At 47.8% G+C, this 23,237-nt stretch overlaps 1 long non-coding RNA gene across 1 annotated transcript; it reads right to left on the bottom strand.

Moving 5' to 3' along the window:
• Nucleotides 1-497: 497 nt before the first annotated feature.
• On the bottom strand, nucleotides 498-10,730 carry LOC149452820 (uncharacterized). The gene is made up of 4 exons (XR_016314831.1): nucleotides 10,671-10,730; nucleotides 8,052-8,141; nucleotides 5,208-5,369; nucleotides 498-701 (listed from the first exon to the last, which is right to left on the bottom strand). It is a non-coding gene; the product is annotated as an uncharacterized LOC149452820 (long non-coding RNA).
• Nucleotides 10,731-23,237: the final 12,507 nt, after the last annotated feature.

Raw genomic sequence — 23,237 nt, 5'->3', positions numbered from 1 at the left:
AGGGAAGGAGGAGGACGGGTTTTATTTTGTGACACTAAACAAACAATATCCTTATTATTCAGAAAAAATCCAAAACACATCCTCTAGTTCATAGCCCTGTAATAATCTATTTTTTATGAAATAATTTCTTACTGTGTTTTTCTGCTTCCTTGTTACATCCTCCATGAGCTCCCATACCTATGCCCCCCCCCCACCACTTGTTTGTTTGAAACAAGCATGCGCACTAGTTGTGATCATACGCACTGTTCTATGCACACTGCAAATCCCACAGACTATTTCAGCTTCTGGTGCAGGAAAAAAAGAGAAAATGCTGCATTTTGTTCTACACAGAACCATACTGGAACATGGCAAACTGCATCAAAACTGCACCATAACAGAGTGTGGTGTGAACTGTAAGCAAAAACGTATGGGGAATGCATGGAGAGTGCGTTTTGTGGTGTGAACTGGCCCTACACGAGATCTTTATCTTTCAGAAATAAGAAATACACATCCACTAGTTAACACTCCAGTCATCTATTTTTTGTGCAGCATTTGCTTTCAGTTCTGCGGTCTCAGATTTGTGCATGAAAGAATAAAGCCGTACCGTCTGGATTATTGGCGGTTGTCAGCAGCATCAGGAGTGAGGTAAGTGAGTCAGGTAGATTGTGAAAATATCTCATCCACTCGATGTCCAATCTGGAATCTTGCAAGCAACCCAGAACCTAGAAATAACGATCATAAAATGATTTAGATGGTGCAACCATTGTACACAGCAAATGTCAAAATGTCAGCATTATAAATAAAGGTGTGAGAAAACTATTCTAGCCAATAAACACCCACCACCAGGGACACAATTCCAACATTTGAATTCCGGGCTCTAAATTCTGATGGATCTAATTAGAGATGAGCGAATTATTCAAAAATTTGATTCGGCTGATTCGCCGAATTTGTGGAATAAATTCGATTCGATGCGAATTTATTCGCTGCGAATTTAACTTATAAAAGGGTGTTTCTAGGCTTCAGAGAGCCTTTATATTAGTGCAGAACACTGTACCTTTAATTTAAATGCCCTTGGAGTCTGCTGGGGAAGAGAAATAATACTGACAGTCAGTATGACATGCAGATGAGTGCCGTCGATCTTAGAATCACCGCACACTTCAATCATTTGGGCAGTCACGGGGCCAAAACCAGAGTGTGGAGCCACAGTGTGGCGGTGGAGGCAGCAGCAATGGGAGGCCATACAGCACCCGCGGCAATAGTGGGTAAATCGGACGATTTTTTGCCGATAAAAAATCTGCGCATGAGCAGCGACCTGCAAGAGGAAGACAAAAAGAAGAAGAGGAAGAGGATGAAGAAGAGGATGAAGAAGAAGAAGAGGAAGAAGAGGATGAAAAAGAAGAGGATGAGGAAGAGGAAGAAGAAGAAGAAGAGGATGAGGATGAAGAAGAAGAGGATGAGGATGAAGAAGAAGAAGAGGAGGATGAGCATGAAGAAGAAGAAGAAGAAGAGGATGAGGAAGAAGAAGAAGAGGATGAGGATGAAGAAGAAGAGGATGAGGATGATGAAGAAGAAGAGGATGAGGATGAAGAAGAGGATGAAGAAGAAGAAGAAGAGGATGAGGATGAAGAAGAAGAGGATGAGGATGAAGAAGAAGAAGAGGATGAGGATGAAGAAGAAGAAGAAGAGGATGAGGATGAAGAAGAAGAAGAGGATGAAGAAGAAGAAGAGGATGAAGAAGAAGAAGAGGATGAGGATGAAGAAGAAGAGGATGAGGAAGAAGAAGAAGAAGAGGATGAGGATGAAGAAGAGGATGAGGATGATGATGAAGAAGAAGAGGATGATGGTGAGGATGAGGATGATGAAGAAGAAGAAGAGGATGAGGATGATGAAGAAGAAGAGGAGGATGAGGATGATGAAGAAGAGGATGAAGAAGACGAAGAGGATGAAGAAGAAGAGGATGAGGAAGAAGAAGAAGAGGATGATGGTGAGGAAGAGGATGAGGATGAAGAAGAAGAAGAGGATGAGGATGAAGAAGAAGAAGAAGAAGAGGATGAAGAAGAAGAAGAAGATGATGAGGATGAAGAAGAAGAGGATGAGGATGAAGAAGAAGAAGAAAAAGAAGAAGAGGATGAGGAAGAAGAAGAAGAAGAGGATGAGGATGAAGAAGAAGAAGAAGAGGATGAAGAAGAAGAAGAAGAGGATGAGGATGAAGAAGAAGAAGAAGATGAGGATGATGAAGAAGAAGAAGAAGAGGATGAGGATGAAGAAGAAGAAGAAGAAGATGAGGATGAGTATGAAGAAGAATGAGAAAAAGAAGAAGAAGATGAGGATGAAGAAGAGGATGAGGATGAAGAAGAAGAGGATGATGGTGAGGAAGAAGAAGAAGAAGAAGAAGAGGATGATGGTGAGGAAGAAGAGGAGGATGAGGATGATGAAGAAGAAGAAGAAGAAGAGGAGGATGAGGATGAAGAAGAAGAAGAAGAAGAGGATGAAGAAGAAGAAGAAGAGGATGAGGATGAAGAAGAGGATGAGGATGAAGAAGAGAATGAGGATGAAGAAGAGGATGAGGATGAAGAAGAAGAAGAGGATGATGGTGAGGAAGAAGAAGAAGAAGAAGAGGATGATGGTGAGGAAGAAGAAGAAGAAGAAGAGGAGGATGAGGATGATGAAGAAGAAGAAGAAGAGGATGAAGAAGAAGAAGAAGATGATGAGGATGAAGAAGAAGAGGATGAGGATGAAGAAGAAGAAGAAAAAGAAGAAGAGGATGAGGATGAAGAAGAAGAAGAAGAGGATGAAGAAGAAGAAGAAGAGGATGAGGATGAAGAAGAAGAAGAAGATGAGGATGATGAAGAAGAAGAAGAAGAGGATGAGGATGAAGAAGAAGAAGAAGAAGATGAGGATGAGTATGAAGAAGAATGAGAAAAAGAAGAAGAAGATGAGGATGAAGAAGAGGATGAGGATGAAGAAGAAGAAGAAGAGGATGATGGTGAGGAAGAAGAAGAAGAAGAAGAGGATGATGGTGAGGAAGAAGAGGAGGATGAGGATGATGAAGAAGAAGAAGAAGAAGAGGAGGATGAGGATGAAGAAGAAGAAGAAGAAGAGGATGAAGAAGAAGAAGAAGAGGATGAGGATGAAGAAGAGGATGAGGATGAAGAAGAGAATGAGGATGAAGAAGAGGATGAGGATGAAGAAGAAGAAGAGGATGATGGTGAGGAAGAAGAAGAAGAAGAAGAGGATGATGGTGAGGAAGAAGAAGAAGAAGAAGAGGAGGATGAGGATGATGAAGAAGAAGAAGAGGATGATGGTGAGGAAGAAGAAGAAGAAGAGGATGATGGTGAGGAAGAAGAAGAAGAAGAAGAAGAAGAGGAGGATGAGGATGAAGAAGAAGAAGAAGAAGAAGAGGAGGATGAGGACGAAGAAGAAGAAGAAGAAGAAGAGGATGAGGATGAAGAAGAAGAGGATGAGGATGAAGAAGAGGATGAGGATGAAGAAGAAGAGAATGAGGATGAAGAAGAGGATGAGGATGAAGAAGAAGAGGATGAGGATGAAGAAGAAGAAGAAGAAGAGGATGAGGATGAAGAAGAAGAAGAAGAAGAGGATGAGGATGAAGAAGAAGAAGAAGAAGTAGGATGAAAATAAGAAGAATTCCAGTCCAGCAAAAAGTGTATCTGCAGAGAGCTCCGCTATTTCTGACAGTTCTCTGACAGTTCCTTCACATTTACAGCGGTTGAAACATTGTATCTATTTGTTTCCGAATAAAAACATCTGTATCCTAAATTGAAACAAATAGATACAATGTTTCAACCGCTGTAAATGTGAAGGAACTGTCAGAGAACTGTCAGAAATAGCGGAGCTCTCTGCAGGGACACTTTTTGCCGGCTGTAGAAGGGATGAAAATCGGCCGATCGGGGAAAATTCGATTCGTGCATCCGAAGTTTGCTAATATTCGGATTCGGCGCAAATCGAATTTTTCCTAATATTCGAAACAAATTCCACTTCGCCAGGTTCGATTCGCTCATCTTCGCCAGGTTCGATTCGCTACCGATACTTTGCTATGCCACTGGCGTCCATACAAAATGTAAGGACGCAAATTGCACTGCAAAGAATAGCATGCAATTTGAACAGGAATGCGATTCCTGTCCAAATCGCATGTGGTTTCCCCACTGCTCATGTGTGAACCCAGGCAGTCGTATCCTGAGTTCACACTGGAGCGGGGAGATTTCCCACAGTGGAGAATGGGAGAGTGGGCGTGTGGGGATGTATACTATGGTGGCAGATGGTAGGAGAGGAGAGGAAGCCGCGGAGATTTCAAATCTTCAGACCTGTGAAGCTGCTTTCTCTCCTCTCCTTGCAGGTATGACAATTCGGGCTAGAGAGATTTTGATTGGTCAGCACCGTTACCTGAACGATGCTGACCAATCAGATGGCGTCTAGCCCATACTGACATCCCTGCATAGAGAGGAGAGAAAGCAGCTTCACAGGTCTGAAGATTTGAAATCTCTGTGAGTTCCTCTCCTCTCCTTGCAGCGATGACAGTAGGGGCTAGACAGCATCCGATTGGTCAGCACCATTCATCTGAAAATATTCTTTATGGAGCATGGAGACAGCGCTGCAGTGGTAATTATGCATGGCCGTAAATTATGCTTTTTTTTTCAATCAACTAGCAGGCTGAACGAAAAAAATAACTGGATTCCCCTGTTAATACAGTTTGTGTTGATGGGGGATTCGCTCTCATGAAGCCAGTTTTATTCTGACAGTGGGGAGACTTTCCCACTGTCAGAATACAATGATCAGTGTTGCCCGTGTCACTGATCGAGCAAATAAAACACAACAGGCTGGTGGTACAGAAGTCAATCGAGTGACGACTTCTATACCACCAGCCAGCCCATACAGTAGATGGATCAAAATTCTGCTGGTCCATGCTGAACTTCGATCCATCTGTGGACAACTTATGGTTCACAGGTTTCCAATCTCTCTTCTAGAAACTTGAACGCAGATATAAAAACACCAAATAATGCAGTTATGTTATAATCAAAAGTAATTAAAATATGTTATAAATACTAGTAAAAGTACTGGCATTTTACTTGGCACCATCCTCCTGCAAACCCCTGTACAGTAGATCACAGGCTGGGAAAGTGAGGGGTAGCATTAGTGGCCAATCAGGAGTGTGCCGACAAAGGATCTTGCTGACAGAAGGCGAGAACAAAGAGATGAACTCATCGGCCTACCGTTGCCCTTCCTCTGTCCAATCACAGGCTTGCAGTGGAGAGGTGACAAAGCTGTATGGCTATGTTGTAGTACATGAATGTCAACACAACCTAACTCCACTGTCTGGCAGGGCTGCATAAACTTCTGCACCCGACAGATACAAATCATCTTTAGCAGTTTGTCTGGAGGACAAAAAAACAAAACAGAAAAAAAAAAAACTTTCAAGATAAAAAAAATGAAATGTTGCTGCAGTTTGTATGTCCATTACCTCTCTGCACACAAACCATAACCACTTGCCCTCCAGAGGATTTACCCCCCTTCCTGACCAGGCTATTTTTTGGGTTACTGTAACTGACAATTGCGCAGTCATGCAACGCTGCACCCAAATTACATTTTCCCCCATTAATAGAGCTTTCTTTCGGTGGTATTTGATCGCCTGTGCGTTTTTTATTTTTTGCGCTATAAAAAAAAGAAAAAAAAAAAACACAGACAATTTGGAGGAAAAAAACTTTTTGCTATGAAACATGTCTAGTAAAAAAATGTTTGAAAAAAAAATCAAATTTCATCATAAGTTTAGGCCAAAATGTCTTTGCTAAAATAAATTCCAATAAGTGCAAATTAATTGGTTTACATAAAAGTTATAGCGTTTACAAATGGCGGTATATATACATTGAGATTTGTTTTTTTCTTACTAGTGATGGCGGCGATCAGCAACTTATAGAGGGTCTGCGGGAGACATTCTGACACTGGGGGGAACTGACGTGATGTCATGGACATTCCCAGTGACACCAATACAGTGATCAGTACTAATAAATGCACTGACACTGTCCTAATGACACTGGGCAGGAAGGGGTTAACATCTGGGGCAATCAAAGGGTTAACTGTGTGCTGTTTCACTGTAAACTGTGTGTGTGCTTTCCACTGTAAGCACACTGCTTTGTATTGCTCTGCTATGTAGAGCCATACAAAGCAGTGTACAGGAGCTGACAGGGGAGAGAACTGTATTGTTTACATACAATACAGTTCTCTCCCCAGTCAGTAATGCTCGACAATCAATGGGTGCTGGCAAGTAATCACTGATCGGGACCCGGTGATTGACAGCCGAGGCTGCGAATAGTGGCGAGGGTAGGGGCGCACGTCCTCTACCCGGAAATGCAAAATCACACATACATATACACACACACAATATACAGTGGGGATCGAAGGTTTGGGCACCCCAGCTAAAAATTTGTATTATTGTGCATAAAGAAGCCAAGGAAAGATGGAAAAATCTCCAAAAGGCATCAAATTACAGATTAGACATTCTTATAATATGTCAACAAAAGTTAGATTTTATTTCTATCATTTACACTTTCAAAATAACAGAAAACAAAAAAATGGCGTCTGCAAAAGTTTGGGCACCCTGCAGAGTTAATATCTTGTACTGCCCCCTTTGGCAAGTATCACAGCTTGTAAACGCTTTTTGTAGCCAGCCAAGAGTCTTTCAATTCTTGTTTGAGGTATCTTTGCCCATTCTTCATTACAAAAGTCTTCCAGTTCTTTGAGATTTCTGGGCTGTCTGTCACGCACTGCTCTTTTAAGGTCTATCCATAGATTTTCAATTATGTTGAGGTCAGGAGATTGTGAAGGCCATGGCAAAACCTTCAGTTTACGCCTCTTGATGTAATCCCCCGTGGATTTCGAGGTGTGTTTAGGATCATTATCCATTTGTAGAAGCCATCCTCTCTTTAACTTCAGCTTTTTCACAGCTGCTACCAATCTGCCCAGTGAAGAGGGACAAAGAAAGGAGAGCCGCAGCTCTTATGCACAATGCTGGATCATGACGGGGATCAAGTAAGTATAAGGGAAGGTGATAGTCTGTTACACAAAAGGTTTTTTTACCTTAAAGCGGAGCTCCACCCAAAATGACTGCTCCCCTGCTCCCCATTAAGGATTGGCACCTTTGGGGGGGGGGGGCGGTACCCGAATTTCACAGGTACCAGTTCCCACTTCTAGGCGATCGGAAGCGGAAGGTGTCCTCCCTCCCTGTAGTCTTTTGGGACACATGACAGGTCCCAGAAGATTACAGGACCATTCATGAAGCGCAGTGCTACTCGCGCATGTGCAGAGGGTACCCTTCTGTGAAACCGCAGGCTATCACAGCTGGGTGCCCACACTGAAGATGCTGGCACCTGGAACACAGGACGGCTGGTGAAATGGGCTGCGGAGGACACACTGTGGGACCGAGGGACAGGTAAATGGCTGTTTTTTAAAAGTCAGCAGCTATAGTCTTTGTAGCTGCTGACTTATTTTTGGACAGGGTGAGTGGAACTCCGCTTTAATGCATACAATCCATTAAGTTAAAAACCCTTGAGGATTTAGAAGTACTTTAATGCCTGAACTCAGCTGCTGCAACTAGAAAATGAGACAGAACACTGCACATGCACGTAGATTGAACCTTGTAGCATCCATGCTACAACTGTGCGCCCACTAAAAACCTGGAAGCAGACTGGTTTCTATGCAGAAGTCAGCCTGATTTTGCACTCCCCAGCTTTAATAAATAAGCCCCACTGTAACCAGATCACATGGTACAAAAGTACCATGCAATCTGGTGCGGGCAAACGCACTGCATTTGCGACCGACACTTGGGATGTCATTAAATTTCTATTGACACCCGCTGCAGATTGCAAAAGCTGTGTGTTTTGCATCTAGGTTTAATTGCAAAGGAAAGTACAGCACGCTCCTGCGTGATTCAGATGTGGGCATGTGAGAACCGGCCTTAATAGCCTGTTTTTGGTGTAAAATACGTATAAATTCTAGGTCAGCCGGACAGTAATGGTTATTACCTGTACAGAAAGGTCAGTAATAAATATAAGAAAACTCACAAATTCCACATTTTCCTTCAGTCTTCAGGGTGGCTCCCAGGCTGCTTTGCGGTAACGCACGTCTGATGTTACAGTTAGAGATGAGGGCTTCTCAAAAAAGGCAAAAGCAAAATTCACAAATATGGTGACATACAGGATCCTTAAAAAGTAAGCAATAATAGATAATAAAATAAATACAACTTTACAGCGGAGATGTGTTATTCATTGGAGGGATTAGATAAAAGTCAAATGTCCCCAGACATCCCAGGATGTAGAAAACACCTCCAGAGGCTTTGCTTCTGGTATTTCAAATTAAAATCCAAGGACAGGCAGAAGAGGCAGTTCTACCTTCAACCATGGACTGCACTACAGGGTTTTCAACTCCAGTTACTGGAAATATCCCACTTTTTATCAAATAAAATAAGAGTTAAAAGGCAAACGTTACCTGTGTCTTTTGACAGATATACCCAGTAAATATTTTACCATTGCAGTACCTCTAGCATCTCCCCTGCAACCTTCATACAGTCTATAGCCCCTTTAGAGTCTCCCTGCCTGCCACCTACAGATTATAGCCCCTCTAGTATCTCCCTTCGTGCCACCTACACCCTCTATATACTCTCTAGCATCTCCCTCCATGCCCCATACACCCTCTATATTCTCTCTAGTATCTCCCTGCCAACCCACCACCTTCAGGGAAGTTTGCCTGTCATTCTAGAACCATGGCCACTCTGCACCTCCTTCCTACCACCACCTACAGGAGGTCACACAGAGGATGGCTCTCTGATCCAGTTTGCCGTTGTGTTTTGCACTGCAGACCCTATGCAAATCCAGGTCTGCCAGGATTGCCTCCATGTAACAGGATTTGAGAATGGTGACTCGCTCATGATAGCAAATAATGCATTGTGGGAAGGCAGGGGGTATAGCCATGTGTTTTTATACCTGGAAGTACTGGGATTTTCACTGGTGTGGATATGGGAGGTGGACAGGAACAAGGAAGGTAATTAATCACTTCCCGTGCGGCCCATGTATATAAAAACGGCCAGATGGGAGCAGTGCAGGGGTGGGTGGCCGATTATAAACGTCCTCCCCGCTCCCTGCTTGTGTGCGCACAGCACCGCGGTAGTTGTACGGGACGTCTGTGTGAGGTGCCGATCATGTGATCACTGAGTATACTTCTGACATCATTGCTTACTACGTGTGAAATCTGTTAATGATCACAGAGGTCACATAGCATAAGGCTATTCACAACAGCCTTGTACCATGTGACAAGCTGTGACCGATCACAGCTCACACAGTATTTCTCAATGGCTGCAAGAATGCAGCCAGAGAGAAGTAGAAATTATTGCTTTTACAGCCTTTATAGGTAAAAAAGCAATCAGTGTAAAAAAAAAAAATCTTCACCACCCCCCACAAGTAGTACAGTAGTACCATAGTGACACTGTACTACTTGGGAGGGTGATGAAGATGTTTTTTTTACTGCTCTGGTTACAGTATGTTGATAAAAAAACAAAAAAAAATTTAAAAGATATAAAAAAAAAAAGAAAAATGTAAAAAAAAGTTTTGAAAATTTATAATAATTTTTGGTTATAAACTAATTTTGGTTATTTTTTTTTTACTAAAAAGAAAACTGAATAAATTTTGGCCAAGATTTATAGAGAAAGATTATTTATTTTTTCAAAATTTTGGACTTTTTCATATATAGCAAAAAAAATAAAAATCCCAGTGGTGAATAAACACCACCAAAATAAAAAGTTTTATTTGTCTCCAAAAATGCTAAAAAATTCATATGGGTACAGTGTTGCATGACCGCGCAATTGTCATTCAAAGTGTGATAGCACTGAAAGCTGAAAATTGGCCTGGACAGGAAGGGGGTAAAAGTGTCCGGACTTGAAGTGGTTAAAAGGCATTTACCAGAATCTTTTTTTCACTATTTAACTATTTTAAACTAGGAAAAAGTGTTATTCCTGCCAAAACTTTTTTCCAAAGAAGGTGGGATGCAGTTAGGCTCTCTGTCTGTGCTCACTGCAGGGGAGATTCCTCCTCTCTACAAGTTCAAAGGAACAGGAAGTGAACGGAATCTCTCTAGGTACGCATCAGCAAATAAAACCACTTTATTCATAGAAGGGGAAGTGTTAGAACCTCTGTGATTTTTTTTCTTGCCCTTCATATAGTATAAACGTTAGCTGGGTATACACAGTCTTTTTTCAAGCAACCAGCTGGTTGAATGGGAAAAACCAAAAACCAACTTCCCAAATCCCAGCATGCACACAAGTGAGGGATACACACGTACTGAGATATGGGCAGTTCCTGCTGGACAGGAGGAATTTCAATACGCATACACCCTGCTTTACTCTCCTCATTTCCTATGTGGGTTAAGTGAAATTTCCTTGATAAATGTCAATAGAAACTCAACAGATGTCCTAACACTTCCACTTGCAAAAACAATAGAAAAAATGATTTTGTTTGAAGATTCACCGAAAATCCGTCTCATTTATTACTGTGCCGGAACCCACAGCCCACAGAGGATGCCAGTGAATAATGAAGATGTGGACATGGAAGGATTGTGTTCCATGTATTGCCTATAGCCAACACACAGCAAGTATTTATACAGCAATAAATGAAAAATAAAAGCTTACTTACTACTGGCACAGATCAGAATAATCCCAGCAATAGAGCTGCAGAGAATACAGATCAACACGATCAGCACTCCCACCCTAAAAAAAAAACTATCTCAGATAACCTCAAAAATCACTCCCCCGGCCTTCTTACCCACGGGGAACCTCTCCCACCCCAAAAAACCGTATTTAAGACGACCTCAAAAATAACCCCCCCGGCCCCACCACCCCGGGGTCAGCTCTCCCACCCTAAAAAAAAACTATCTCGGATAACCTCAAAAATCACTCCCCCCTCCTCACGACCCCCGGGGAACCTCTCCCACCCCAAAAAAAAACCTTTTTCAGACGACCTGAAAAATCAAACCTCCGGCTTCACCACCCCGGGGTCAGCTCTCCCACCCCAAAAAAAAACCTTTTTCAGACGACCTGAAAAATCAAACCTCCGGCTTCACCACCCCGGGGTCAGCTCTCCCACCCCAAAAAAAAAAACTATCTCAGATAAACTCAAAATTCAATCCCCCCTCCTCACCAACTCTGGGGAACCTCTCCCACCCCCAAAAAAAAACCTTTTTCAGACGACCTCAAAAATCACTCCCCCCTCCTCACCACCACCGGGGCACATCTACCACACCAAAAAATACCTTTTTCAGACGACCTCAAAAATCACACCCCCGGCCTCACCACCCCGGGGTCAGCTCTCCCACCCTAAAAAAAATATCCCAGATAACCTCAAAAATCACTCCCCCCTCCTCACCAACTCCGGGGAACCACTCCCACCCCAAAAAAAATCCTTTTTCAGACGACCTCAAAAATCACACCACCCCGGGGACAGCTCTCCCACCCTAAAAAAAAAACTATCTCAGAAAACCTTAAAAATCACTCCCCCCTCCTCACCACCACCGGGGAACCTCTCCCACCCCAAAAAAAAAAACCTTTCTCAGACGACCTCAAAAATCACCCCCCCCGGCCTCACCAACTTTGGGGAACCTCTCCCACCCCAAAAAAAAACTATCTAAGATGACCTCAAAAATCACACCCCCGGCCTCACCACCCCTGGGGCACCTCTCCCACCCCAAAAAAAAACTTTTTCAGACGACCTCAAAAATCACACCCCCGGCCACACCACCCCGAGGTCAGCTCTCCCACCCTAAAAAAAAAAATATCTCAGATAACCTCAAAAATCACACCCCCATCCTCACCACCGCTGGGGCACCTCTCCCACCCCAAAAAAAACCCTTTTTTTTCAAGTGACCTCAAAAATCACTACACCGGCCTCACCACCCCGGGGTCAGCTCTCTCACCCTAAAAAAAAACTATCTCAGTTAACCTCAAAAATCACTCCCCCCTCCTCACCACCCCCGGGGCACCTCTCCCACCCTAAAAAAAAACTATCTAAGACGACCTCAAAAATATCACCCCCGGCCTCACCACCCCTGGGGCACCTCTCCCACCCTAAAAAAAAACTATCTCAGATAACCTCAAAAATCACTCCCCCCTCCTCACCACCCCCGGGGCACCTCTCCCACCCCAAAAAAAAACCTTTTTCAGGCGACCTCAAAAATCACACCCCCGGCCTCACCACCCCGGGGTCAGCTCTCCCACCTTAAAAAAAACTATCTGAGATAACCTAAAAAATCACTCCCCCCTCCTCACCACCCACGGGGCACCTCTTCCACCCCAAAAAAAAACTATCTAAGACGACCTCAAAATTCACACCCCCGGCCTCACCACCCCTGGGGCACCTCTCCCACCCCAAAAAAAAACTCTTTCAGACGACCTCAAAAATCACACCCCCGGCCTCACCACCCCGGGGTCAGCTCTCCCACCCTAAAAAAAAACTATCTCAGATAACCTGAAAAATCATTCCCCCATCCTCACCACCCCCGGGGAACCTCTCCCACCCCAAAAAGAAACCTTTTTCAGACGACCTCAAAAATCACACCCCCCGGCCTCAACACCCCGGGGTCAGCTCTCCCACCCTAAAAAAAAACTATCTTAGATAACCTCAAAAATCACTCCTTCGGCCTCCCCAGCCCCGGGGCACCGCTCCCACCCCGAGAAAAAACCTTTTTCAGACGACCTCAAAAATCACCCCCCCCCCCGGCCTCACCACCCCGGGGTCAGCTCTCCCACCCTAAAAAAAAACTATCTCAGATAACCTCAAAAATCACCCCCCCATCCTCACCACACTCGGGGCACACCTCCCATCCCAAAAAAAACCTTTTTCAGACGACCTAAAAAATCACACCCCCGGCCTCACCACCCCGGGGTCAGCTCTCCCACCCTAAAAAAAACTATCTCAGATAACCTCAAAAATCACTCCCACCTCCTCACCAACCCCGGGGAACCTCTCCCACCCCAAAAAAAAAACCTTTTTCAGACGACCTCAAAAATCACTCCCCCCTCTTCACCAACCCCGGGGAACCTCTCCCACCCCAAAAAAAACATTTTTCATGCGACCTCAAAAATCAAACCCCCGGCCTCACCACCCCGGGGTCAGCTCTCCCACCCTAAAAAAAACTATCTCAGATAACCTCAAAAATCACTCCCCCCTCCTCACCACCCCCGAGGCACCTCTCCCACCCCAAAAAAAAACCCTTTTTAGACAACCTCAAAAATCACACCCCCGGCCTCACCACCCCGGGGTCAGCTCTCCCACCCTAAAAAAAAACTAACTCAGAAAACCTCAAAAATCACTCCCCCCTCCTCACCACACCCGGGGAACCTCTCCCACCCTAAAAAAAACCTTTTTCAGACGACCTCAAAAATCACACCCCCGGCCTCACCACCCCGGGGTCAGCTCTCCCACCCTAAAAAAAAACTAACTCAGAAAACCTCAAAAATCACTCCCCCCTCCTCACCAACCTCGGGGAACCTCTCCCACCCCAAAAAAAAAAACTTTTCAGACGACCTCAAAAATCACTCCCCCCTCCTCACCAACCCCGGGGCACCTCTCCCACCCTAAAAAAAACCTTTTTCAGACGACCACAAAAATCACCCCCCCGGACTCACCACCCCAGGGTCAGCTCTCCCACCCTAAAAAAAAACTATTTCAGATAACCTCAAAAATCACCCCCCCCATCCTCACCACACTCGGGGCACACCTCCCACCCCAAAAAAAACCTTTTTCAGACGACCTCAAAAATCACACCACCGGCCTCACCAACCCCGGGGTCAGCTCTCCCACCCACATAAAAACCCTTTTTCAGACGACCTCAAAAATCACACCCCCGGCCTCACCACCCCGGGGTAAGCTCTCCCACGCCAAAAAAAAACCTTTTTCAGACGAACTCAAAACTCACACCCCCGGCCTCACCACCCCGGGGTCAGCTCTCCCACCTTAAAAAAAAATCTATCTCTGATAACCTCAAAAATCACTCCCCTCTCCTCACCACCCCCGGGGAACCTCTCCCACCCCAAAAAAAACCTTTTTCAGATGACCTTAAAAATCACACCCCCGGCCTCAACACCCCGGGGTCAGCTCTCCCACCCTAAAAAAAAACCTTTTTCAGACGACCTCAAAAATCACTCCCCCATCCTCACCACCCCGGGGAACCTCTCCCACCCCAAAAAAACCCTTTTTCAGATGACCTCAAAAATCACACCACCGGCCTCACCACCCCGGGGTCAGCTCTCCCACCCTAAAAAAAAACCTTTTTCAGACGACCTCAAAAATCACTCCCCCCTCCTCAACATCACCGGGGAACCTCTCCCACCCCAATAAAAACCTTTTTCAGATGACCTCAAAAATCACACCCCCGGCCAAACCACCCCGGGGTCAGCTCTCCAACCCTAAAAAAAAAACTATCTCAGATAACCTCAAAAATCACTCCCCCTCCTCACCACCCCCGGGGAACCTCTCCCACCCCAAAAAAAAACCTTTTTGAGACGTTAGAAATCACACCCCCGGCCTCACCACCCCGGGGTCAGCTCTCCCACCCTAAAAAAACCCCATCTCAGATAACCTCAAAAATCACTCCCCCCTTCTCACCACCCACGGGGCAATTCTCCCACCCCAAAAAAAAACGTTTTTCAGACGACCTCAAAAATCACTCCCCCCTCCTCACCACCCCCGGGGCACCTCTCCCACCCCAAAAAAACAACCTTTTTCAGACGACCTCAAAAATCACACCCCCAGCCTCACCACCCCGGGGTCAGCTCTCCCACCCTAAAAAAAAAACTTTATCAGATAACCTCAAAAATCGCTCCCCCATCCACACCACCCCCGAAGCAACTCTCCCACCCCCAAAAAAAAACCTTTTTCAGACGACCTCAAAAATCACACCCCCGGCCTCAACACCCCGGGGTCAGATCTCCCACCCTAAAAAAAGAACTATCTCAGATAACCTCAAAATCACTCCCCCTCCTTACCACCCCCAGGGGCACCTCTCCCACCCCAAAAAAAACCCTTTTTCAGACGACCTCAAAAATCACACCCTTGGCCTCACCACCCCCGGGGCACCTCTCCCACCCCAAAAAAACTTTTTCAGACGACCTCAAAAGTCACACCCCTGGCCTCACCACCCCGGGGTCAGCTCTCCCACCCTAAAAAAAAACAAAAAACAGATAACCTCAAAAATCACTCCCCCATCCTCACCACCCCTGGGGCACCTCTACCACCCCAAAAAAAAACCTTTTTCAGACGACCTCAAAAATCACACCCCCGGCCTCAACACCCCGGGGTCAGATCTCCCACCCTAAAAAAAGAACTATCTCAGATAACCTCAAAAATCACTCCCCCCTCCTCACCACCCCCGGGGCACCTCTCCCACCCCAAAAAAAACCTATTTCAGACGACCTCAAATATCACACCCCCGGCCTCACCACCCCGGGGTCAGCTCTCCCACCTTAAAAAAAAACTATCTCAGAAAACCTCAGAATTCACTCCCCGATCCTCACCACCCCCGGGGAACCTCTCGCACCCCAAAAACACCCCCGGCCTCACCACTCCGGGGTCAGCTCTCCCACCCTAAAAAAAAACTTTTTCAGACGACCTCAAAAATCAAACCCCCGGCCTCACCACCCTGGGGTCAGCTCTACCACCTCAAAAAAACACATTTTTCAGACAACCTCAAAATTCACACCCCCGGCCACACCACCCCGGGGTCAGCTCTCCTACCCTTAAAAAAAAAACTATCTCAGAAAACCTCAAAAACCACTCCCCCCTCCTCACCAACCCCGGGGAACCTCTCCCACCCCAAAAAAAAACCTTTTTCAGACGAGCTCAAAAATCACAGCCCCGGCCTCCCCACCCCGGGGTCAGCTCTCCCACCCTAAAAAAAACTCTCTCAGCTAACCTCAAAAATCACTCCCTCCTCCTCACCACCCCCGGGGCACCTCTCCCACCCCAAAAAACCTTTTTCAGACGACCTCAAAAGTCACACCCCCGGCCTCACCACCCCGGGGTCAGCTCTCCCACCCTAAAAAAAAACAAAAAACAGATAACCTCAAAAATCACTCCCCCATCCTCACCACCCCTGGGGCACCTCTACCACGCCAAAAAAAAACCTTTTTCAGACGACCTCAAAAATCACACCCCCGGCCTCACCACCCCCCGGGGTCAGCTCTCCCTCCCTAAAAAAAAACTATCTCAGATAATCTCAAAAATCACTCCCCCCTCCTCACCACCCCCGGGGCACCTCTCCCACCCCAAAAAAAACCCATTTTCAGATGACCTCAAAAATCAATCCCCCGACCTCACCACCCCGGGGTCAGCTCTCCCACCCTAAAAAAAACTATCTCAGATAAACTCAAAAATCACACCCCCTCCTCACCACCCCCGGGGAACCTCTCCCACCCCAAAAAAAAAATTTTTCAGAACACCTCAAAATCACACCCCTGGCCTCACCTCCCTGGGGTCACCTCTCCCACCCCAAAAAAAACCCTTTTTCAGACGACCTCAAAAACCACACCCCCGGCCTCACCACCCCGAGGTCAGCTCTCCCACCCAAAAAAAAGACTATATCAGATAACCTCAAAAATCACTCCCCCCTCCTCACCATCCCCGGGGAACCTCTCCCACCCCAAAAAAACCCTATTTCAGACGACCTCAAAAATCACACCCCTGGCCTCACCACCCCGGAGTCAGATCTCCCGCCCTAAAAAAAAACAATCTCTGATAACCTCAAAAATCACTCCCCCCTCCTCACCACCCCCGGGGCACCTCTCCCACTCCAAAAAAAAACATTTTTCAGACGACCTCAAAAATCACACCCCCGGCCTCACCACCCCGGGGTCAGCTCTCCCACCCTAAAAAAAGAACTATCTCAGATAACCTCAAAATCACTCCCCCCTCCTCACCATCCCCGGGGAACCTCTCCCACCCCAAAAAAACCCTATTTCAGACGACCTCAAAAATCACACCCCCGGCCTCACCACCCCGGAGTCAGATCTCCCGCCCTAAAAAAAAACAATCTCTGATAACCTCAAAAATCACTCCCCCATCCTTACCACCCCCGGGGCACCTCTCCCACCCCAAAAAAAACCTTTTTCAGATGACCTAAAAAATCTCACCCCCGGCCTCACCACCCCGGGGTCAGCTCTCCCACCCTAAAAACTCCCCCGGCCTCACCACCCCGGGGTCAGCTCTCCCACCCTAGAAAAAAACTATCTCAGATAACCTCAAAAATCACTCCCCCATCCTTACCACCCCCGGGGCACCTCTCCCACCCCAAAAAAAACCTTTTTCAGATGACCTAAAAAATCTCACCCCCGGCCTCACCACCCCAGGGTCAGCTCTCCCACCCTAGAAAAAAACTATCTCAGATAACCTCAAAAATCACTCCCCCATCCTTACCACCCCCGGGGCACCTCTCCCACCCCAAAAAAAACCTTTTTCAGATGACCTAAAAAATCTCACCCCCGGCCTCACCACCCCAGGGTCAGCTCTCCCACCCTAGAAAAAAACTATCTCAGATAACCTCAAAAATCACTCCCCCATCCTTACCACCCCCGGGGCACCTCTCCCACCCCAAAAAAACCCTATTTCAGACGACCTCAAAAATCACACCCCCGGCCTCACCACCCCGGAGTCAGATCTCCCGCCCTAAAAAAAAACAATCTCTGATAACCTCAAAAATCACTCCCCCTTCCTCACCACCCCCAGGGGCACCTATCCCACCCCAAAAAAACCCTTTTTCAGACGACCTTAAAAATCACACCCCCGGCCTCACCACCCTGGGGTCAGCTCTCAAACCCCCAAAAAAAACCTTTTTCAGACGACCTCAAATATCACACCCCCGGCCTCACCACCCCGGGGTCAGCTCTCCCACCCTAAAAAAGAACTATCTCAGATAACCTAAAAATCACTCCCCCCTCCTCACCACCCCCGGGGCACCTCTCCCACCCCAAAAAAACCCTATTTCAGACGACCTCAAAAATCACACCCCTGGCCTCACCACCCCGGAGTCAGATCTCCCGCCCTAAAAAAAAACAATCTCTGATAACCTCAAAAATCACTCCCCCCTCCTCACCACCCCCGGGGCACCTCTCCCACCCCAAAAAAAACCTTTTTCAGATGACCTAAAAAATCTCACCCCCGGCCTCACCACCGCGGGGTCAGCTCTCCCACCTTAAAAAAAAAACTCTCTCAGAAAAGCTCAGAATTCACTCCCCGATCCTCACCACCCCCGGGGCATCTCTCCCACCCCAAAATAAAACCTTTTTCAGACGACCTCAAAAATCACACCCCCGGCCTCCCCACCCCGGGGTCAGCTCTCCCACCCTAAAAAAAAAACTATCTCAGAAAACCTCAAAAATCACTCCCCCCTCCTCACCAACCCCGGGGAACCTCTCCCACCCTAAAAAAAAACTTTTTCAGACGACCTCAAAAATCAAAGCCCCGGCCTCACCACCCCGGGGTCAGCTCTCCCACCTCAAAAAAACACATTTTTCAGACTACCTCAAAAATCACACCCCCTCCTCACCACCCCGGGGTCAGCTCTCCCACCCTAAAAAAAACTATCTCAGAAAACCTCAAAAATCACTCCCCCCTCCTCACCAACCCCGGGGAACCTCTCCCACCCCCAAAAAAAAACCTTTTTCAGATGAGCTCAAAAATCACAGCCCCGGCCTCACCACCCCGGGGTCAGCTCTCCCACCCTAAAAACTCCCCCGGCCTCACCACCCCGGGGTCAGCTCTCCCACCCTAAAAAAAAACCTATCTCAGATAACCTCAAAAATCACTCCCCCCTCCTCACCACCCCCGGGGCACCTCTCCCACCCAAAAAAAAACCTATTTCAGACGACCTCAAATATCACACCCCCGGCCTCACCACCCTGGGGTCAGCTCTCCCACCCTAAAAAAGAACTATCTCAGATAACCAAAAAATCACTCCCCCCTCTTCACCACCCCCGGGGAACCTCTCCCACCCCAAAAGAAAACCTTTTTCAGACGACCTCAAAAATCACATCCCCGGCCTCACCACCCCGGGGTCAGCTCTCCCACCCTAAAAACTCCCCCGGCCTCACCACCCCGGGGTCAGCTCTCCCACCCTAAAAAAAAAACTATCTCAGAAAACCTCAAAAATCACTCCCCCCTCCTCACCAACCCCGGGGAACCTCTCCCACCCCTAAAAAAAAACTTTTTCAGACGACCTCAAATATCACACCCCCGGCCTCACCACCCCGGGGTCAGCTCTCCCACCCTAGAAAAAAACTATCTCAGAAAACCTCAAAAATCACTCCCCCCTCCTCACCAACCCCGGGGAACCTCTCCCACCCCTAAAAAAAAACTTTTTCAGACGACCTCAAAAATCAAACCCCCGGCCTCACCACCCCGGGGTCAGCTCTCCCACCTCAAAAAAACACATTTTTCAGACGACCTCAAAATTCACACCCCCGGCCTCACCACCCGGGGGTCAGCTCTCCCACCCTAAAAAAAAACCTATCTCAGATAACCTCAAAAATCACTCCCCCATCCTTACCACCCCCGGGGCACCTCTCCCACCCCAAAAAAAACCTTTTTCAGATGACCTAAAAAATCTCACCCCCGGCCTCACCACCCCGGGGTCAGCTCTCCCACCCTAAAAACTCCCCCGGCCTCACCACCCCGGGGTCAGCTCTCCCACCCTAAAAAAAAAACTATCTCAGAAAACCTCAAAAATCACTCCCCCCTCCTCACCAGCCCCGGGGGAACCTCTCCCACCCTAAAAAAAAACCTTTTTCAGACGACCTCAAAAATCACACCCCCGGCCTCACCACCCCGGGGTCAGCTCTCCCACCTCAAAAAAACACATTTTTCAGACGACCTCAAAATTCACACCCCCGGCCTCACCACCCCGGGGTCAGCTCTCCCACCCTAAAAAAAACTATCTCAGATAACCTCAAAAATCACTCCCCCCTCCTCACCACCCCTGGGGCACCTCTCCCACCCCAAAAAAAACCTTTTTCAGACGACCTAAAAAATCTCACCCCCGGCCTCACCACATCGGGGTCAGCTCTTCCACCCTAAAAACTCCCCCGGCCTCACCACCCCAGGGTCAGCTCTCCCACCCTAAAAAAAAAAACTATCTCAGAAAACCTCAAAAATCACTCCCCCCTCCTCACCAACCCCGGGGAACCTCTCCCACCCCTAAAAAAAACCTATTTCAGACGACCTCAAATATCACACCCCCGGCCTCACCACCCCGGGGTCAGCTCTCCCACCCTAAAAAAAAACCTATCTCAGATAACCTCAAAAATCACTCCCCCCTCCTCACCACCCCCGGGGCACCTCTCCCACCCCAAAAAAAACCTATTTCAGACGACCTCAAATATCACACCCCCGGCCTCACCACCCCGGGGTCAGCTCTCCCACCCTAGAAAAAAACTCTCTCAGCTAACCTCAAAAATCACTCCCCCCTCCTCACCAACCCCAGGGAACCTCTCCCACCCCAAAAAAAACCTTTTTCAGACGACCTCAAAAATCACACCCTCGGCCTCACCACCCCAGGGTCAGCTCTCCCACCCTAGAAAAAAACTATCTCAGATAACCTCAAAAATCACTCCCCCATCCTTACCACCCCCGGGGCACCTCTCCCACCCCAAAAAAAACCTTTTTCAGATGACCTAAAAAATCTCACCCCCGGCCTCACCACCCCGGGGTCAGCTCTCCCACCCTAAAAACTCCCCTGGCCTCACCACCCCGGGGTCAGCTCTCCCACCCTAAAAAAAAAACAATCTCAGAAAACCTCAAAAATCCCTCCCCCCTCCTCACCAACCCCGGGGAACCTATCCCACCCCTAAAAAAAAACTTTTTCAGACGACCTCAAAAATCACACCCCCGGCCTCACCACCCCGGGGTCAGCTCTCCCACCCTAAAAACTCCCCCGGCCTCACCACCGCGGGGTCAGCTCTCCCACCCTAAAAAAAAACCTATCTCAGATAACCTCAAAAATCACTCCCCCCTCCTCACCACCCCCGGGGCACCTCTCCCACCCCAAAAAAAACCTATTTCAGACGACCTCAAATATCACACCCCCGGCCTCACCACCCTGGGGTCAGCTCTCCCACCCTAAAAAAGAACTATCTCAGATAACCTAAAAATCACTCCCCCCTCCTCACCAACCCCGGGGCACCTCTCCCACCCCAAAAAAAACCTTTTTCAGACGACCTAAAAAATCTCACCCCCGGCCTCACCACCCCGGGGTCAGCTCTCCCACCCTAGATAAAAACTATCTCAGAAAACCTCAAAAATCACTCCCCCCTCCTCACCAGCCCCGGGGGAACCTCTCACACCCCAAAAAAAAACTTTTTCAGACGACCTCAAAAATCACACCCCCGGCCTCACCACCCCGGGGTCAGCTCTCCCACCCTAAAAACTCCCCCGGCCTCACCACCGCGGGGTCAGCTCTCCCACCCTAAAAAAAAACCTATCTCAGATAACCTCAAAAATCACTCCCCCCTCCTCACCACCCCCGGGGCACCTCTCCCACCCCAAAAAAAACCTATTTCAGACGACCTCAAATATCACACCCCCGGCCTCACCACCCTGGGGTCAGCTCTCCCACCCTAAAAAAGAACTATCTCAGATAACCTAAAAATCACTCCCCCCTCCTCACCAACCCCGGGGCACCTCTCCCACCCCAAAAAAAACCTTTTTCAGACGACCTAAAAAATCTCACCCCCGGCCTCACCACCCCGGGGTCAGCTCTCCCACCCTAGATAAAAACTATCTCAGAAAACCTCAAAAATCACTCCCCCCTCCTCACCAACCCCGGGGAACCTCTCCCACCCCCAAAAAAAAACCTTTTTCAGACGAGCTCAAAAATCACAGCCCCGGCCTCCCCACTCCGGGGTTAGCTCTCCCACCCTAAAAAAAACTCTCTCAGCTAACCTCAAAAATCACTCCCCCCTCCTCACCAACCCCGGGGAACCTCTTCCACCCCAAAAAAAAACCTTTTTCAGACGACCTCAAAAATCACACCCCCGGCCTCACCACCCCGGGGTCAGCTCTCCCACCCTAAAAACTCCCCCGGCCTCACCACCCCGGGGTCAGCTCTCCCACCCCTAAAAAAAAACTTTTTCAGACGACCTCAAAAATCAAACCCCCGGCCTCACCACCCCGGGGTCAGCTCTCCCACCTCAAAAAAACACATTTTTCAGACGACCTCAAAATTCACACCCCCGGCCTCACCACCCCGGGGTCAGCTCTCCCACCCTAAAAAAAAACTATCTCAGAAAACCTCAGAAATCACTCCCCCCTCTTCACCAGCCCCGGGGAACCTCTCACACCGCAAAAAAAAACCTTTTTCAGACTACCTCAAAAATCACACCCCCGGCCTCACCACCCCGGGGTCAGCTCTCCCACCCTAGAAAAAAACTATCTCAGATAACCTCAAAAATCACTCCCCCATCCTTACCACCCCCGGGGCACCTCTCCCACCCCAAAAAAAACCTTTTTCAGATGACCTAAAAAATCTCACCCCCGGCCTCACCACCCCGGGGTCAGCTCTCCCACCCTAAAAACTCCCCCGGCCTCACCACCCCGGGGTCAGCTCTCCCACCCTAAAAAAAAACTATCTCAGAAAACCTCAAAAATCACTCCCCCATCCTTACCACCCCCGGGGCACCTCTCCCACCCCAAAAAAAACCTTTTTCAGATGACCTAAAAAATCTCACCCCCGGCCTCACCACCCCAGGGTCAGCTCTCCCACCCTAGAAAAAAACTATCTCAGATAACCTCAAAAATCACTCCCCCATCCTTACCACCCCGGGGCACCTCTCCCACCCCAAAAAAAACCTTTTTCAGATGACCTCAAAAATCACACCCCCGGCCTCACCACCCCGGGGTCAGCTCTCCCACCCTAAAAACTCCCCCGGCCTCACCACCCCAGGGTCAGCTCTCCCACCCTAAAAAAAAAACTATCTCAGAAAACCTCAAAAATCACTCCCCCCTCCTCACCAACCCCGGGGAACCTCTCCCACCCCTAAAAAAAAAATTTTTCAGACGACCTCAAAAATCAAACCCCCGGCCTCACCACCCCGGGGTCAGCTCTCCCACCTCAAAAAAACACATTTTTCAGACGACCTCAAAATTCACACCCCCGGCCTCACCACCGCGGGGGTCAGCTCTCCCACCCTAAAAAAAAACTATCTCAGAAAACCTCAGAAT

The sequence above is a fragment of the Staurois parvus genome, unplaced genomic scaffold (genome assembly GCF_062004578.1).
Source record: "Staurois parvus isolate SC_StPar_1 unplaced genomic scaffold, SC_StPar_1.0 ptg000462l, whole genome shotgun sequence".
NCBI lineage: Eukaryota > Metazoa > Chordata > Amphibia > Anura > Ranidae > Staurois > Staurois parvus.
Note: the sequence above shows the minus strand (reverse complement) of the source record. Positions and strands in the feature narration are given on the sequence as shown.